Source organism: Acomys minous, assembly GCF_964271855.1.
Source record: "Acomys minous genome assembly, chromosome: 13".
In the NCBI taxonomy this organism is placed as follows: Eukaryota; Metazoa; Chordata; class Mammalia; order Rodentia; family Muridae; genus Acomys; species Acomys minous.
In genome coordinates, this window is record NC_140495.1 from 76,354,795 (window position 1) to 76,374,724 (window position 19,930).

At 34.0% G+C, this 19,930-nt stretch overlaps 1 pseudogene across 1 annotated transcript in view; it reads left to right on the top strand.

The window, feature by feature from the left end:
• The window catches only part of LOC311581815 (large ribosomal subunit protein uL29m-like), a 67,363-nt pseudogene extending 48,821 nt beyond the window's left edge, over positions 1-18,542 (top strand). Inside the window, exon 2 of the transcript in view lies at positions 17,825-18,542. The product of the transcript in view is annotated as a large ribosomal subunit protein uL29m-like (transcript). The remainder of the gene's footprint in view (positions 1-17,824) is intronic.
• The last annotated feature ends 1,388 nt before the right edge of the window (positions 18,543-19,930 follow it).

Below are 19,930 nucleotides of genomic sequence, written 5' to 3' on the forward strand. Positions count from 1 at the left end.
AGAGAGAGAGAGAGAGAGAGAGACAGAGAGAGAGAGAGAGAGAGAGAGAGAATATATAAAATTTGGTGTTCATAGGACATTAGTACCTGACATGGTATATTGGGGGAAACTGAGTGGAAGAGGAGAAGATGAATGTGTTCAAGATGCATTGTATGAAATTCTCAAAGATTTAATAAAATACTATAGTAAGAAGCAAAAAGTTGAAATGATAAAATTTTAGCACACCAAGGGAATAATAATTATAAATATATACACACTTATCAACAAAACAGTCTGTGAAACAAAACTTCTTGGTAATCACATATGTTTACAAATGAAAATACTTTAGCAGTTATAGTTGAATTTTCCATAACCTGACCATAGTACATAGAAGAGTGGACAGAAAAATCACTTGCAAGCATTGTGCGCTTGTCCAGTCATTTATAAATTCTTCTACCTATGAATCACAAGATGTATATATTGTGAGTGTAACACTGAGTATTCTCCATGTGGACGATACCTTAGGTTTACAAAAAAAGCCATAATGAAGTTAACTTTAAAGGTCAATACCAGAAAGACATTTAGGGAATTTGGCAATATCTGAAATTAGATAACACATTTATAAATCACTCACGGGTGAAAAGATCACACAGAAAATAATAGAAACGATCTTCAGGGGATAATGATGAACACAATTAAAATGTGTACTGAATTAATGAGGGGTTTCAGTTTAAATATATATATATATCTAAGGTCTATTTTAAAGGAAAGATATAATAAGAATCAGTAACCCACGATTTCACATCAGAGAGATTAAAAAATAAAAGCTATTAAACACCAGACTTGAGTTCAATAACAAGAAAATCAGAAAATAATGATGATTTTTTTAAAAAAAAATACCAATACATCATATTAATACTTAGGTAGACTCTCTGAGGGAAATATACATACTATAAAACATGAGAATAAAGGACCATTTCATGTTTCCATAACAGTTTTCAAAAGCCATTAGGGATTATAAATAACTTTGTGTGGAATCCTATTTGACAGTCTAGGAAGCCATCCACAATTATACAAAGCCCAACAAAATTAATCTCTTTTTCACAAGCAGATATGTTTATGCAAGGTAGAAATATATATACCTGAATGTAGTCTTGGATTTTGCTGCAGGTTATATCAGAGACATCTATGCTTATGCTGAGTGAATATTTTATTCAACTGAGAGATAACTGAGATGGCAGATGAAAGCCTCAGTATTCTCCATGTCAAGTGTGGTTGTCATGTCTTCCCTCACAATGCAATCAGTCCCTTGTGTCAGGATAGATTTCAAGGCCACGCAGGCTGACCCAAACAACAACTGAAGGTTAATTTGAGGCGAAATTAACTATTTATTTTTAGAAGACACAATTAATGTGACAGATATGCATATCAATTGCTTTCCAGAGATGATCAGAATACTGTATTTTTTTGTGGAGTATTATATTGTTTATGCAAATAGAAATAAAGTGTGTACATTTATTGATCAATGCAAACTTTCCTTTAGGTGGATGTTTTTTGTTTATAATTAAGCAAGTTTCCAAATCAGCTTTACTTGATAGTAAATTCTTGTGAGATCTTTTAGCTTCCTCTCTTCTATTGTAGGTGATAATAATTTTCACTTCTTTAGCTATGTCCAATTTTATTTCCATTAATGTTACCTATCTTTGCCTCTTGTACAAATTCAAACTACCAATTTAGTGGATGTGAATATATATATATTAAAATTTTAATTATATATGTGTGTGTGTGTGTGTGTGTGTGTGTGTGTGTGTGTGTATGTGTGTGTGTGTGTGTGTTGTTACTATGCCTTTTCATTTAAATAGCCTTAAGTTACTTTTTGCCTTCCCTATAACCTGAAACATTGATTTGATAAAGTTCTTGATCCCTAATGATGTTAAGATAGTTTACATGCAAGGATGTTTTTAAGGTCTACAGACTGATGGGAGCTGAATCAGCATATTAATTATGCCTGAAGTCATTCAAGTTTATAGTGAAGTGAAATATTTTATAACAACAATGCATGATAGCAATCTTTTCCTACTGTCATTATAAATAAATTAGGGGGCCTGGTCACATTTAGGACTTTTAACCAGGCATCTGCTTTTCTTTACAAAACTTAACCTTTGCATCCTTTCCCACTGGTGTAAGAATGAAAACAGGTGCAGATGAGTGTGTGTCTCACCCCTGGACTTATGGAGCCCTGCAGTGACCAACTAGGTAATTACTTTTCCCAATGTGTGGCTCCATTTAAAGGTAATAAACACCAAAGGAGAAGAAAAAAACAAACATAATTAACTTTTAAAGGTATTTGGTTCCTTTCCCCGAACTCATTCCTGGTTTCCAGAGACATTATTAGCCCTTCACTTTCACTAAGTTCAGTTTATAAAGTGAGTGGCTGGTCATCCTGTAGGCGGAACCTGGAAATAATGAGCTTTGTTTATATACATCCGCCAAGCAGCTGTCTTGTATTCTCCATGGAAAAACATGAGTGAAACCAAATGATATAAAAGTGTTCAGTATGCTAGTCCTTTTCTATTCAAATGATTTTCCCTATTATATAGTATGGATATAAATTTTGTAATACTAATATTTTACATATTATAAAATAATAACTATTATTTTCTAACCTAATCATAACTATAACTTTGAGTATAAATGCACTTATCTGACATGTTACTTGGCTAGCTCTTCAATATGGTAATATATATTTTAAATAATCAGTCTATAGAGAAAGTTGTGTTGTGCTTATGACTTTGAGGTTTTCAGTGGAAACAATTGACCTCATTGAATTTGGGCCCATGGACGGTTCATCAAAGTGAGAGACAGGGCAGAAAGTATCTTGTTCATCTTATGTCAGGAATGAAAGACAAAAATAAGTAAGAAAAAGCCTGGGTCTTCTTATCACGTTCAAGGGCAAATTTGCAATTCCTAGAAGGCCTTCCACAAAGGCCAAACTTCAAATTCTCCTTCATGTTCCAAGAATGCCAAGTGGTGAAGCTATCCTTTAAGACAGGATCCTCTGAGTATTAAATACTTTTGACAGATTTAGAATATTTTCTCAGCCACTATTATTTAAAACTGTCCAGATAAGTGCCATAAACTTAGGTATTGTTAAATATTGAGCCTATTTTTCTTAGATCCTTTAATTTGGTTACCTAAAGTTTAATGTTTCATGTTACTTCTTCAACTACTTGTGTCCAATCATATTTTTGTTACTTGTTATATTCTCTGCTACAACCTCAACCTTTAAATTTAAAGTGTTTTAATATATATGTTATATACATATAGTAGGTAATATACACTAAGTGCCTTCATAAAGAAGCTGGAGACATCTCATACAAGCAACTTAATGGCACACTTGAAAGCCGTAGGAAATAAAGAAGCAGAAACACCCAAGAGGAGCAGATAGCTAGATATAACCAAAATCAGGTCTGAAATCAATAAATTAGAACAATTCAAAGAATCAAGAAAACCAAGAGCTGGCTCTTTGAGAAATTTAACAAGATAGACAAACCCTTAGTCAAACTAACTAAATGACAGATGATATGATAATATACATTGAAAATTTCTTTAAGTGTTTCTTGGCCATTAGAGATTCTTCTGTTGAGAATGCTGTTAAGATCTGTACCCCAATTTTTAAGTGTGTTGCTTGGGTTTTTGATGTCTAATTTCTTGAATTATTTATATATTTTGGATATTAATCCTCTGTTGGATATAGGGCTGGTAACAATTTTTCCCACTCTGTGTGATCTTATTTTGTCATATTGATGGTGTCCTTTGGCTTAGAGAGCACTTCTGCTTCTTTAAGTCCCATTCATTAATTGTTGATTTCCTGGTCCACTGATCAGCTTGTCTGACAGCTGGAGATTTATTTGTTAGCCTGTGGTATCTGGTAGGGTCAGTGTTGAACAATTGTAGAGTAATTCCATTTAAACAACTTTTATTTATGTGTATCCATATATTTTAGGAATATTCTACAGTAGATGGTTTCCTTATGACTTTTTTTAAAGAATTTTTATTCCTACTTCTATTTTCTCCTCTACTGTGACTTCCCACACTCCACCCAATATAACAATCCTTCTGCATTATTCATATATAATGATTTCAAAGTAGTTTATTTGCCTAATAAGTAAGGATGCTGAACATTTTAAATCATGATTTTAGCCCCTTAATTTTGTCTTTTAAGAAAACTCTATTTAGTTCCATGGCTCAGTTTTATGTTGGACTATTTTTCTTGGTGTTTTTACTTCCTTTAGTTTTATAAAAATTCATTATTATTATTATTATTATTATTATTATTATTATTATTATTATTGTGTGTGTGTGTGTGTGTGTGTGTGTGTGTGTGTGTGTGTGTATTCTAGATACTAGATGTCTCTCCTATGTGGAGTTGGTAAACATATTTTCCATTCTGTGATCTGGTTCTTCAATAATCAAATGCTGTAACCATTTACTATATGGAGACATTTTAGTGTAATTTATCAGTTATATATCTTTGACCAATTTAATCACTTTACATCTGATCCAGCCCTTCCCTTCTCTCCTTCCAGTCTCATCTTCATGCTTTTCTCTCCCTATGCCCTTCTTCGTCTTCTCAGACTTGGGGAGCCCCTTAAGATCTACCAACCCATCGTGGCATCTCAAGTTACAGCAGGACTAAGAGCATCATCTCCCACTGAGGCCTAACAAGGCAACCCAGCTAGGAGAAGGGAATTCAGAGGCAGGTAGGAGAGCCAGAGACAGCTTCTACTCCCATCATTAGGGGGCTCACATATTGACGAAGCTGTACATCTGCTACATATATGTAAATACTCAAGTTCCAGCCCTTTCATGTTCTTTGCTTGGTGGTTCAGTCTCTGCGAAGCATGGGCCCATGGGAGTTTACACTGTGGGTCTTCTTGTGGTGTCCTTGACCCCTCCAGCTCCCCTAATCCTTTCCAGCACTCTTCCACAAGACTCCTTGAGTTTTGCTTTCTGTTTGGCTGTGGGTCTTTGCATCTTTCCATTGGGTTCTGGATGAAGCCCCTCATGAGACAGTTAGGCTAGGCTCCTGTCTGCAAGAATAGCAAAGTATCATTAATAGTTACAGGTGATGGCTATCTCCCATGCAGTTTGTCTCAGGGCATTTCATTTTTTCCCATTCTCTCAATCTTTGTTCAATCTTAACCCTTACATTTCTAGTAGGCAAGATAAATTTGGGGTGGAAGGCTTTATGGGTGGGTTGGTATCGCCCTCCTACCATTGAGGGTCCCACATGGCTACTGGAGGTGGCTACCTCAGGCTCCTTAACACTCTCTACCATTTATTATATATATTATACCATGTCTTTCTAGGTTTTCACTCAAGATGGTCTTTTCTAGTTCCATTCGTTTGCCTGAAAATATCATAGCATCTCTGATGTTCATAGCAACTTTCTTTGAAATATTCAGAAACTGGAAACAACCTTGATGCCCCTCAACTGAAGAATAGATATAAAATATGCTGCATTTACACAATGGAATACTACTCAGCTATTAAAAGCAAAGAATCAGTTGTATATCTTAATGCCTATGCTTCTAGTGTCGTATTGAGAAAGTCTTTCCTTAAGCCTAAAAGTTCAGGCACATTTACCTCTTAATCGTCTATAAGAGCCAGAATATTCACTCTTATATTGAAGTTAATCTATACTGAGTTGAACTTGTGCAGAATGAGAGTTAAGTATCAAAATTTAGTTTTCTAAATGTAGATATCCTGTTTGATCATCATCGTGTGCTGATGATGCCATTTTCCCCCAATGCGTATCTTAATTTATTTTTAATGTAATTTAATTTAGTCTCTGTAAAAAATCAAATGTCTGTAGTATGGGGCTGTGTGAAAATCCTCAATCCATACTGTTGATTAGTGTGTGCTTCTATTTCATAAAAATTATGTTTTTCTTTCTATAACTCCTATTAAAACACAAAACCTGCCTTGGCAATGTCTCATTTTTGTTATTATTAATGTTTGTTTTTTACATCCTGGGGTCTTTCTGTATTTATATGGATTTAAATTTATTTTTTTGATATCTCTGAAGATTATCATTGACTTTTTCATTTGTTTGTTTTTGTTTTTTCAAGACAAGGTTTCTCTGTTTAGCCTTGGCTGTTCTGGAACTCATTCTGTAGATCAGGTTGAACTGACCTCACAAAGATCCACCTGCCTCTGTCTCAGAAGCACTTGGAATTAAGGTTGTTTCCTACCACTGCCTGGCATCATTGGAATATTGATAAGAATTTTTTTCTATCTACGAATTGCTGTTTTTAGAGTAGCTATTTTCATAATTTTAATTCTACCCATCAATGAGCATTGAAATTTTTTAATATTCTGACCTTCTTCATTTCTTTGTTCAGTATCATAAATTTTCATTGTACAAGTTTTTTACTTCCTTGTTTAGATTTATTCTACAATATATTATTGTTTTAAAGAATATCTGCAATTTCACAAAGATTATTTCTTGGTAAATTTGTCATTTGTGCATAGGAAAGCTATTTATTTTTGTATGTTAATTTGTATTATGCTCCTGAAATTGTCTGGTGGAAATTTAAGATTTATTTATTATGGATGGAAACATTTCATCTGCACATATGGATACTTTGACATCTTCCTTTCCTGTTTATATTCCCTTTATCTCTTGAATCTCTTTATACCAAATATAATAATACTAATATATTTGTGTTGAACCATACCTGCATCTCTTTCAAGGCAGTAGGAAGAGATTTGGTGAATCAAAATGAGAAATAGCAGATGGGTCTCCTGGATAAGTGGAAAAATTTATCTATCCCTGGTAAGCCTCCATGGAGTTTAGACTAAAATGAATATCCTGAGCTGGGATAAGTGTGACTCAGGTAGCTTACATGGATGTTACTGTCAGTGGGTCAGCTGGAGAATTCATGGTAGATAATGGGATGGGATATTACAATTCTTAAAGGGACAGTGAGAGCTCTAGCCAATACATTTTTAGACAATCATAAATACTTTAAAATTTATACTTAGTATTATAAAATCAATTTGTGAGGAAAATTACTATTTAACACAATTGTCTTAGATTTATCAAGTAAAATAAAATGTTAAAAGACAATTCACAGTTAAGTAGGTATGAAACATATGTGCTTAATAAAAAAAAGCAGCATATAAGAATTCCTATCTCAATTTATATTCCAAATAATTTTCAGGTGGGAATCATGATTTTTCTTACAGAGCTGATTGATTGTGCATCAGTTTATTTTACTTCCAAACATAATCTTAATTGATTTTCATCTAATTTGAATTCAAATTAAAACTTGAAGGGATAAAACATTTTATTATTTAGTTTGGGTTATAAAATATACCAAACTGTCAGTTACTCCTTCACTTCTCAATCAATTTGATATGGGAAGGATTAAAAAGCTGAAGGACAAAGATCATAAAGAAACCTAAATTCTGATATAAAAAAGCTGTTAATTGGCAAAAATTCCTCATTTTATTGAATGAGAAAAATAAATTGAACAATTAAGCTTTTTCTATGACAAGCTACCACAATTTAAAATACTTTTATTTTAATGTTATTAACATGATTAAATATATGATTGTCTTTTGAATCCTAAGAAGGCCCCTTTGAATATCTCATTGCAACTATCGCCTTTAAATGCAAAGATTCAATACAACTTTTCGAAAGATTATGTAACAATTGAGTTAGGAATTGTTCAAATGTAAAAGCATAAGTAATTTAAAAACCATGCATTGATTCTGTCTTTCCTAATTTGTCTAAATCTGGTAGCAATTTTTTGAGTCTATTCAAGAGATAGATGACTCTACACTGTATCTTTTGAGTGTTTCAATAAAACTTATCCACTAAATACATCATAAATTAATGCATTTATTATTAACTTTGGAAATTTTAATGAAAGTATGCACCATCAGCTTAAACCTATAGGAGATAACATTGCTTCTAAGTTGAGGAACATAACCTCAAACATTTGCCAGTTATTTATTTACTTACTCATTTATTCAGTCGCATTAGCAGTTGTTTACTAAAGTATAAATATGGGCCGTATTCAAACAATGGACCAGACTATATAATGTACTTATGAAGAGAGTGGACAGTAATTATAAACTCTCTACATAATTATTTCCATAGGGCTGAATATTTTCATGCTCCCTAGTTTCTTATATAAGTAATCTCCATAAACAGCCTGGTGTTCATAAATAATATTGCTAATGCTATTGATCTCCTAACTGTGTACACTTAAAAATAACTAATAAATATGAAAAATAAATCACATATTGAAGCTTCTTTTCCCATGAGATGCTTATCTACTGGAATTCACAGATCATAAATTGTACTGAATCAAATATGCTCCTTTATAAATTTTGGTAACTACAGTGAATAACTGAAAATCCGCATGTCTTTCAGAAGAAAAAGTATATTACTATTATGTTCCCTACTTACTATGAACTAAGTTTACTGAAATGATTCAAAATTAATATAAAAAATGAGTTAGCCATTCATAAATATTATTATGATTTATAGGAAGAAAGCTTCATAGTTTTCATAGAAGAAAGAAATTTATAAACAGCATGGGTGCTCTCTGCTTTGGTTAAGACAACTTCAAGTTTTTCTTTCTGTCAGGATGAAAAAATATAAAGTGGTTATCTCTATAAGTGCTTTCAATAATTCATGTGTTGTATTAGACACCCATTGCTTAAGGAAGCATTATATTATATTTTTTATTCAATAATCCAAAAGTTAATTATGGATTTTATTTATATGATAAAAATATACTACATAGATAGACTTCAGTTTCCATATGTAGAAAATGGGAAGAAAAATACCTGCTACATTGGCTTTGATAGAAAACTGAGAACATATCCATATTACCATCCATTCCTAGCCACATATTTGCTTACTTAGCTCACACAACATTAAATAAAGATTTCTATGTCTTCATGTTTTGCAAACATTAGTTATACTTCATTTCTTAAAAAAATATATAATTATTTCTGACTGTGACTATAAGCCACAATAAACCATTTTATATCATGGTGATGAAATACTATTGATATTAACAACTGGTGAAGACAGCCATCTAGCCATCTACAGAAAGATGTTGTGCCTAGAATAATTGAATCAGTGAGGTTAAGAGAAAAATCCTGTGCAAATGTTAGAGCATGCCTTTCAGAGCGCAGGCCACTCTCAAACTGTTTCTAATATCAATAGTATATTTATATACAGGGTTAATGTTGTTTATTTATTGAAAAGTGTTTTACAATTCTCTAACTCTCTGAATCAATCTTTTGTAGATTTAACATAAAAAATGCCATGTAATATTTGTATTTTTGTGAATAACCTATATAACTTAAATATTATATTCCCAAGACTCAAGAAAGTGTTAATTGTTGAGGAAAGATCCGAGATATGTTGGCATCATTCTTTGGATTGTAGGTCCTAAATAGTAAAACGGATATAAAAACTGTCAGAAATCTGTGCTTTTATTCTTTCTCTGCCCCTGACTATCTCTGTCTGCTTTAAGGTTTGATTACTAATTTTCCCACAACTAGGGTGTATAACCTGGAACATCGACAAGTAAAACCTCCTCCTCTCACTTGCGTTTTGTCAGGTGTTTCATTATCACAATGGGAATGAAACTAGAACATTAGATATTTATTTAAATATCATATTATATAGCACAAATATATGCAATTATATTTGTCCATTAAATTAGAATGACTCATACTCTTAAATTGTTAAATGTACATTTGCAATCTCCAAGCTGTTGGTGACTTCATAATTTATATGTGAATAATTTTAAACTGACTTCTCATTAACTGAGAGAAGCCTGAGAAAAATAATGATACATAAAGCATAGCTAAAGCAATAATATTTGTATTTCTTTGATAAATTGTTGCAGGGAAATAACTTTTTCCTCTTCAAAATATAAGGTTTCAATACCTAACACAAGAAACATTAACATTTTAGGTCAATTATTTCTTAATTCTCAATAAAAGAAGTGCTTGAATACTAAAAAGTCATATTAACAAAACTATATATGATCAAGTAAAATGGAAAATGTTTGAGGTAATGTCATACCTGCTACATTATTAATGGCACGTGTCTCCAAATGTTTACCAATTAAGATTAAGAAGTTGAAATGGTAATTATTCATTAAATGAGTTTATACAAGAAAGCAAAATGGGGAGAAAGAAAACTCAGCAAAATGAAAACACTTGAGTGTGTTAGAAGCCAGAATAATAATGGTGTTTTCTGTGCAGGACACTGTGTTATGGGAACTTGTAATTAGAAGACTGATTTAAGTATATATTTTCAAGTGCTTCAGAAGGGAAAACATCTAAAGTGCGGATAATGGAGCAATTAGTTTTTCAGACTTCACTAGCCATTGCTAGGTCAGTGTTCTGCTAAACTCCACTGAGGACAGAGAGATGCTGTAATTTAAAACTCCAGTCTAGTTAGCTCACAGCTACACTAATCATTCTTGATGGATAAGTACAATGCCTGGCATACACAGATGACTACCACTAATATTTCCATAAGACATTAGAAAGTCTAGGCCAGATAAATACATTATGTTTCTTAAAACAGGTTAATCTCACTGCTTCAATGAAATTGGAAATAATTTGGAAAACTGGCCAAAACACACATGAACTGTAATATTGTTAGTTCATAGTAAGTTAGTCCTGTAATGGAGAAGCATTCATTTGCTAATTGATGTTGGTTTTGTATGTCATTTCTCTGTAGTAGTTAAAACAGAAAATACATATTATACAATACTTTCCATTCCAGATTTGTGTTCACTTTTTTGAAGCTGAATAGTACACTTATTTCACTTTAAGTAGTCATACAAAAGTCAATTTAATAGAAAGAATAAAAAGGATATTAATAAGAATTGGCAAATTATTTTTCTAGTATTTATAAATAAAATTATTTTAGAGTTTTCACTGAATATTGAAAATAAAGACCAAATTATGGACATATATTTGTTTGACTCTATGATTTACTTGACAGACAAGTGGTTAATTTTTGTAAACTACTGATTTCTCCCTTTGTGTGTACAAGTGCACTGGAGTACATTTTTTTCTTGAGAAATGAATGTTACATGACAAAAAATTGTCATTGACTTCGTAGTGATAATATAATACTAAGCATAGACATCTAAACCAATTAGCCATAGTGACACCACTCTCATGAAAATAACCGAGCAAAACAATGATAAGATGACAGACTGGCCAATTCAGAGAAATGCTTTGCTAGCAACCTACATTCTGTACTAATCACTCTTGAATTCCATTACCAAAGGAAATAATGTATTCTTTAAAATGAAATTGGAATTACAGATGGCTAGTTTGCAGTATATGTATAATAACCTGTAGTCTAAAAAAATTGAAAGTCATGATACGATTAAATATTCTATCTTTAATAATTTTACTTTTCACACTTGTTGACTATCAGAGTCACCAAATTTGTTCAAATATGACAATTTTGTATTTCCTAGCAAGTGAAGCAGGAATTGTTTTCCTCTAAATAGAAATGAATACATGATGAATATTTTAACCCATCATCACATTAATAATATGAATATTCCAGAAATAAATAAAAATAAACTATATAGAAATCAGGAAAAAAAGAAGTATTAGAATTGAAAAACAAAAAAGAAAATGAAAGAAAGGAAATGAAAAACGCTTGTGCTGTGTGTATCCAGATGTACCCCTGAAAGCTGGAAGCTGGTGTTCCAGCACAGTCTTGTAGTGGCACACACGGGAAATCAAATTGCTACTTGATCAGCACTGCAAATAACAAGAAGCCATTAGTCTGAGAAAATTATGATAAAATGTAAATTTTGGGTGATCACTGATATGTGATGGAATTTTTTGCTGTTGTTCTTTTCTTTTGGAAGATCTTGAGATACTATAAGTAGGGAAAAACCAAATACTGGAAGTATTTGTGAAGTGGTCTAATGAAAAACAGTTTGAGGTAATTGGATTTTTGAAAGACACTGAGGTAACAAACCCAATTGACTAAGATTTTGTGATATTCATATGCATAAAGTTGACATAAAAATAAGAAAACTCATATTATGAGGTTGTTGATAAATAATGGTCTTGTATTGCTACTGAATCAGAGGAATGAAGGAAACAGGTTTATAGCCCAGTCAGGGATAAATGTATTGAAGGACAATGAATTAAAAATAATAATCTGTGGGTAAAATTAGCAGACTCATCTAATTTCCTCTCAATGCTATTTACAGCTAGGGTACAAACCCTCACAATATTAGTCCTTTGGGGGTCACTTATATCCCAACATTAACAGCAGGGAATAGACACAAATGTGTACATTATGGCACATTCCCTCATATATTTTTTGGAAATAAATGCATCACTTCATTGATCCCCTGTCCTGCTAAGTCACCCATCACACTATCCGCCTCGGGTTGGAAGGCCATCCCTTGTGGCATATGCAACCGTAAGTTTCCAAGAGTCTCAAAGCATTAATTCTAAAACTTTTAAAATGAGTTATATACTCTGATGCCTGGCAGGATCAGGTCACATTTATTAATCTTAATCCATCAAAGAACTATTTAGGATAAAGCATTGAGGAAATAAACACTGAGAGGGAAACAGAATGCTGTGAAGTGGAGACTTAGAATTTTGGTAGCATCAGTAATATGATATGAGATAAAGGAGAGGCAATCAGAAATATGTGGGGGAAGAAACACAAAGCACATCTGAGAGTTAATTTAAAACATTGTAAGAGAATTATTTATTGAGAAAACAAACATTCTTTACCTCTCTCTCTCTCTCCCTCCCTCCCTCCCTCCCTCCCTCCCTCCCTCCCTCCCTCCCTCCCTCCCTCTCTCTCTCTCTCTCTCTCTCTCTCTCTCTCTCTCTCTCTCTCTCTCTCTCTCTCTCTTTCTCTCCTCTCTCCAGCCAGCAAATTCTGTTGTTGAGTCCTCCTGAATATGAATCCTCTCTTTTAGTGTGGCTGATATATTAGCTGTGACACCATTGACTTTTCTCTCCCTGAAGCAAAAAGGTGCCAGTAGCTGCTCAGTTGGGAGTCGGTCTTCCTGCCCACCTATTATCCTCCAAGCTGGTGTTTTGTCTGTTATTCCGTGATTATGAATATTATTATAATTGTGAGTTGAGGCTCCAATATGAAAAAATGTAGCTGTAGAGAACATAAATTAGCCTGAAAGATAATATGTTAAAGTACAACAGACCCACAGAGATAAATACTGTACTACTTCACATATGTGAGGAATCAGAAATAATGTTGAATTCAATTATAGAACAGGATGACACCACAGGCTGGAAAGACAGAGAGGACAGGATGGCTTCATGATCAAAGGGCATAAAGATTTAGGCAGCCAGGAGATAAAAGCCTTGAGATAGATCACAGAGAAAAGTGACTATTGTCAACTATAAATTACTGTCCTTTTCAAAATAACTATGGCAATATATGCCCATGGTGTCACCATTCAAACTTATATGTAGAAAATGTGATGAATATCCTAAAAAGGCTGAGTTAGCCATTCTACCTGAGAAATGTTCTGAAAGCATTCACAACTTAGTGCATAAATGTGGATGCTTTGTTCATTAAGATAACTTGAATAAAAAATTGAGCTACCTAAAAAAGACACCTTGGAGTTGATTCATGCTTCCCCTGATAAGATCTAAATGTTCATATTAAACTTAATGCACATTGATTGAGAAGATCTGGAAAAGTCCAGTACTATTCATTACAATCTGAGTCAATTTCCTTATTTTACATTGTATTACAAAATAACTTTTTTTAAAAAAAATTATGAAAAAATCAAATAAGATATCTTAAATGAATTTCTTTAACCTCATGGAAATGGATACAGAGAAGAGTGCTGCATTAGCTAAGGGAGAAGGTGCTAGTAGGATGAAGATATGTGAAAAGTGTCCCAAAGAACAGACTGCTACTGAAGCCTTGAAAGTTGTTATGTTTTGAACAAATATTAATAAGTTAGCAAGGAGATTGATGGTTATATTGATTAAAATCATTCTAGGACACAGTGCTGAAATTACAAAGGAGCTTCATTAGCTGGCCTCCTATTGATTAGGGAAAGGAAGACAGGAGATAATGTGGAAAGACACTTCAGCAAGAAATTGGAAAAAATATTTTTATCCCTAAGTTACTGGGTTGGAAAATAAATACAGTTCCTATTTTCAGACTTACAGCTGGTAAAAGATTTTTAGAATACACTGATAGTTATGAGTGTCTGTAGGGCATAAAAGTGAGCTCATCAGCACGATCAAGAATGTATAATTAGTATTTATCACACTTTATTTTGTATTTTAGTGTGTGAGAATGAGTGTGTGTGTGTGTGTGTGTGTGTGTGTGTGTGTGTGTGTGTGTCCAACACTTAACCCAGAATTGTTCACAATGAATCTTCCATGTTGCTTTGAGACAAGCCCTCTTGTTTGAACCTGGAGGTCATTGACGAGGCTAATTAATTTGGAGGCCAGAGTTCTAGATATCCACCTGTGACTGAGTCCTCAGTGCTGGCATTAGAAGCTCACATCAGCATGTAATAGTACATGGCTTTAGCACTGGAATTCTGCTATCCATTTTTCTCAGACAACACTTGACCAATTAAGGTAGATCTCTCCAAAGTAGTACAGTTTTATGTATTTATTTATTTATTTTACATATACATTTATAGTATATACAACAAACTAGATACAGCAAGAAGAACCACGCACAATCATAAATTATATAAATGTTACATTTATTGTGTTTTGGTATTTGCATTTAGCAAACTTGGATAAAACACCTTTCCTATCTTAGTGAGTCTAAAATTCTGAATGTAAATCAATATCTATTATATCTCATATCTATCAGCTTAAACATATATCTAAACCTAAAAGTTGTACAGTTTTGAATGATAATGAATGAGTTAACTCAGACCCAGAAAGATACACATGGTATATACTCACTTATAAATGGATACTAGCCCAACATGATTGTCTTCTGAGAGTCTTCACTCAGCAAGGGATTGGGACAGATGCCAGAACTTGCTACTGGGACTCCAGGTGAGAGTGATATGGGAGAATGGGGAGATAAAAAGACCCAGAGGGTCCAGGAACCATATAAGAACACCATCAAGGCTAGTGGATCTGTAGCCAGGGGATGAGGGGGGTGGGGTAGGGGGTGGCTGCACAAACTACTGAACCAACCTAGGACAATGCATGCATTAAAGCTAGACCCCTATTCAGACCTAGCCTAGTGACATGCATTCTCCACAGTTGTGTGAAGAACAGGGACTGACTCTGACATGAAATCTCATGCCCCCTATTTGATCACATCCCCTTGATGGGGAGGACTGGTTGCATTCAAAAGAAGAGGAAGCAGGCCATCCAAATGAGACCTGATAGTCTGTGATCATATGGTGGGGGAGGAGGTCTCCTTCTGTCACAGGTCTAGGGGAGGTGAATAGGGGGAAAGAGGGAGGGAGAGGAAAATGGGAAGATACAAGTGAAGAGATAACAAACAGGATGTAATCTGAATCAATTATTTAAAAAATAAAAATGAATGAAAAGAAAGGTATAGCTGAGCATACTCTTTTCATTTAATTTTAATCTGTAGGTCTCTCACTAAAAAACAAACAAACAAACAAAAATAAACCAAAACCAAAACAAAACAAAACAAAAAACAGTAATCAAAAATCAGGTCAAGTAGGCTCATCATTACCTGCAATTAATCAAATATTTCACACTAATTGCAGTATCATCTGTGAGTGTCAGCGATGTAATTAGAACTCCTAAGTATCAGTGGTCAGATGTCAGACACACTGACCTCAGGATTATCGCGGCTCTTCAGAACCTCTTTCTCAGACACTGCCTTATCTTTCTTTACAAAATGACATACTTATGCTTTATAGGTCAGTGATTATAAAACGGAAATTATCCAGACACTCTGGGGTCCATTTAACCTGCCCTAGATGCTCCAGCTGTCATGACTGGTAGCATTCTAGGAGGTATGCTATGGTTCTATTTGTGCCCTCACACTTCCATACAGTGAAATACTAATCTCTAGGAAGGTCACCTCCGAATGTGGAATGGCCTGGAAGGAAGCTTGAGATAATCATAATCACAAATTAAAGTTAATGGGAGTTTGCAATCGAATAGGATCATCCCTCAGTATCATGTGAGTGTTGTCCTCATCAAAAAGGGAAAATTTAGACAGCTACAATGTTGGAAACCTCCAGATGTGGATAAAAGCTGAGATCAGAGATTTTAAAAAATCCATGGAATGTCAATCAGCAGAGACAGAAAATATACACTTTCATAGTCCCCGGAAAAAGCCACCTCAGCCAAACACTGAATCATTTATTTGCAGTCTCCAGATCTCAAAAAGATAGATTTGTTATTTAAGCTACTTGTTTCATGGTGTAGCCTCAGAAATCTACTACAGTGTAGAAATGTGGAATGTTAAAAACATACTATGAAGAATGAGATGATATTATTTTCCTTCAGCTTAAATAATCCTTAGTTCTCAGTTTTTCTGTAGGTTAAGGTAAAGTGATTGGTACGATTGCTAAGCAAGCCTGAGCTACATCTTAATGCTTTGTCTCAAAGAAGCAAAACAACCCTATACAGACATTGAGGAATTACTGAAGAGTAGCCATTTTGAGAAGAGAAAGTATAGTATGGAAGTCTTTAAAGATACTTCCAAACTAGCAATAAAATGTTTCTCCCAGACTCTTTCATTCAAATGTTCATGAAATTTACTCAGTTTCAGAGAAGCATAGTTACATGCACTGTTTTATTTACTCTATCATAACGTTTGATATAATTTAATTATTATACATATATACATATAACATTCATGTATATGTGTATATGTACAGTGTTCTTCTAAGATACTAAATGATTTTTTCCTATTATTACAGTGGGCTTCATGGGCTTTTTGTAGGGTTCAGACATTGTGGGATTTAAACCTTTCACTTTAGTATGTCTATTGTTGTTGTTTATGTTCATCCAGTGTTCAGGCAGTTCTGTTGTTGAGAAGTTATGGATGTAGATACTGAGATTACTGATAGACCCAGTCTCACAAAAATCCTCCCTGGACCCCTAACTTTTCCAATACTTTTACATGTCTTCAAAGTTTTCCTGAGCCTTTGGTACAGAGGTGTACTAGAGATTTATCTGTTGAGTCTAGGCTCTACAAGTGCATTTTTATTGGTTGTGATTGTCTGTAATGTTCTCTGTTCCTTGCAAAGAAAAGTTCCTTGATAAGAAGTGAAACTTGGGGCTGTAGAGATAACTCAGTGGTTAAGAGCATTGCCTGCTCTTTGAAAGGACCTGGGTTCAATTCCTAGCACCCACATGGCAGCTCACAACTGTAGCTCCAAAATCTGGCACTCTCACACCCACACACATAAATTAAAATTAAATAAAAATATTTTTAAAAAGAAGTGAATTTTACACAAATCTATTGGCACCACTATTATGGTGAAGTAGGGATTATGCTAGCACAGTAAAGAGGTGTCAGTAGATTTCACTGTTTCTGTGATTTAACTAGTCCTGGGTAATCGGTTAGGTGTCAGGAAATAATATAAGAGGATATAGTTATTGCCTTTGTTTGCCTGACTTACTTGAAGATAAAGTTCTATTGTCAAAGGCACCATGCAATTCAACCAAAGAACATAGGAAAATCAAGCAAAACTAACATGGAAGCCCGTTCTTTGATGACTAGTATTCATAGTGCTGAAAATCGTTATGTAGACTTTGGAAGCATAGCTATGACCAGTGTAGTGGGTATTTTTAGAAGAGTCTCAGTGTTCCTGAAGGCTGCCAGTTCCCTAGTAAATCCCAAGGCCCCTGCTCACTTCGGGTGAGTGTGTTGCATAAGAACACTCCACATGTCGCACCTTTTCTCCAGTGTAAATTTCTTCATACCATGTTGTCAATGAAAGGACTAGAAGAATTTTTTGATGACTCAAAGAATTGGGAGGAAGAAAAAGTCAAATTTGGAGCTTCATGGACCTGACAGCACCTAAGGAACAAAATTAACAAAGACTTATGTGAACTTTGGTATGTCTTTTTGAAGAAAAAAAAAACATGTTTGTAACTCTATAGCAGGAAGCCAAGTAACAGTGATTGCCAATGTCTAGTCCAAAGCAGTAGGAAATTTTGTTGAATCCTTGGTTGCCTTAGATAAAGTAGTCCAGGAGAGGGAAAATGCTTTAAGGCTTCTTCAGACCAGACAAGAAAAAGCAAGACCTGGTGTGTAGAGAGGAGACACCTTCAGACACATCATCTGGCAAAAATTCAACCAGTGGCCTATACCTTGGTACCTAAATAGAAGATATAATAAGAAACGGCTCTTCACAATGCTTTATGTGGATCACTTTGTCAGTCTGAATCTTGAGACACAATCCTGCCTTGAAGCAAAGAAAGAAAAGTTTACAGAGAAAGAAAGAAAAAATTCTGCAGGCAAATTCCCACATCTCTATGAAGACCAGAAGTCAAGTACTCTAAGATGAGATCCAGAAGGCCAGTTCCTCTGTTCTCAAAGCATAGTCTGGGTCCTGCTGTGAACGTCTGTCAGGCAGTTTATAAAGAAATGGTCTCATCAAGTGACATCAGTTGTTCTGGGTAAAATGGCATGTTAATCTATTGTATATGTAGTGTTGCTTCTACCACAACCAGGCAGAGTTCAGGTTCAGGTCCAACTGAACAGATCCTGACATCTCAGCAGCTTACATCACCTGATGTCTTGGTTTAAATGTGATGCTAGTGATGCCTCAGAGGTTGAGAGCACTGGCTGCTCTGCCAGAGGTCCTGAGTTTATTTCCTAGCAACCACATGGTGGCTCACAACCATCTATGATGAGATCCAGTGCCCTCTACTATTGGGCAGGCATATACATAGCCAGAATACTGTATACATAATAAATAAATCTAAATAAATGTTATGTAAGTTGCCAAGGAAGAAAATTAATTATTTCTACCACATGAGACATCTATAAAACACAATAACTAATATTAAATATATTCCAATTTTGCCATAATGGCAACTCAAATCTAATTGGATCATTCAATTGGAGGTAATTCATGCCTAGTACCATAAACTAAGCCCTCTACCTGTAGCTAATAAAATCACAGGCCCTACAGTACAATGTACTAAGCAGTTTCCTAAGCAGGTATAATATTTAACTGCATTACCAGTAACCATTCTTATAGCTATAAATAAGTATAGCTTACAGTACTTGCTAAAGAATCTTTGTTTTTCAGCAGATGGATATCATTAGAGAAAGTCACAACTAGTTAAAATGCAACTGACCATGGAGTATCCAAGCCCAAACAATACACCTAATGGAATCAAAAGACTATACACACACACACACACACACACACACACACACACACACACACACACGTGAACATCAAGAGTCTTTCTTATTCTTTTCTGTGTAAAAGGAAATAGACAAAAGAAACTACTTTCAGATTCTATTGATACTTATTTCACAAATTTGAAAACGTAAAGAATACTTTTTAACTCTATAATCACAGTTGATTGGAAACACAAAATGAAGAGATTGTCTCAGTATAAAAATAATCTGGGTCTTAAAGAAATGTGGGTTTAGAAACAGCACTCATTTGTTAAAGCAGTCTTGTTTGCTATATCATTTCTGCACATATTATGTGTAAAATGTTCTAAAAGCAAACCTGCAAATTAATTTGATTTTTTTGTTTTATTTCAATTGTAAACTTTTTCTGTTTGTTCTGTCCATGAGAAAATTAGTAGCAATAATGAACTGCCAGTGAGTTTAAGTAATGACAGCTATAGAGGAAAACTATTAATTATGAAAGCAAAGGGAAGTTATGGTATATGTAAATTTTAAGTTGAGGTATTTATTTATATTAGGTTA